Source organism: Plasmopara halstedii (genome assembly GCF_900000015.1).
Source record: "Plasmopara halstedii genome assembly, contig: Scaffold_470, whole genome shotgun sequence".
Lineage (NCBI taxonomy): Eukaryota > Oomycota > Peronosporomycetes > Peronosporales > Peronosporaceae > Plasmopara > Plasmopara halstedii.
Window position 1 is genome coordinate 516627 of NW_020187390.1, and position 226 is coordinate 516852.

Consider the following 226-nt stretch of genomic DNA (forward strand, 5'->3'; position numbering starts at 1 on the left):
TCTCTCCCGGCCGCCACCGGCTGCGCGGTAATCACCTGCTGAAAAGTGGTCATAATCGGCTCACGCGCTGTGGCCGTCAGGCTGAAAGTGGCCAGAATGCCCGCGTGACGCGTCAGGTCGGCATAGAGCGATGAGCGTGACGAAACCTGTAACGCAGGCAATCTGAGTGGCGGTAACAGCGCGCCCTGCTGATGCTGATCGATCCAGCGTTCGGCAGCCTGCAGCT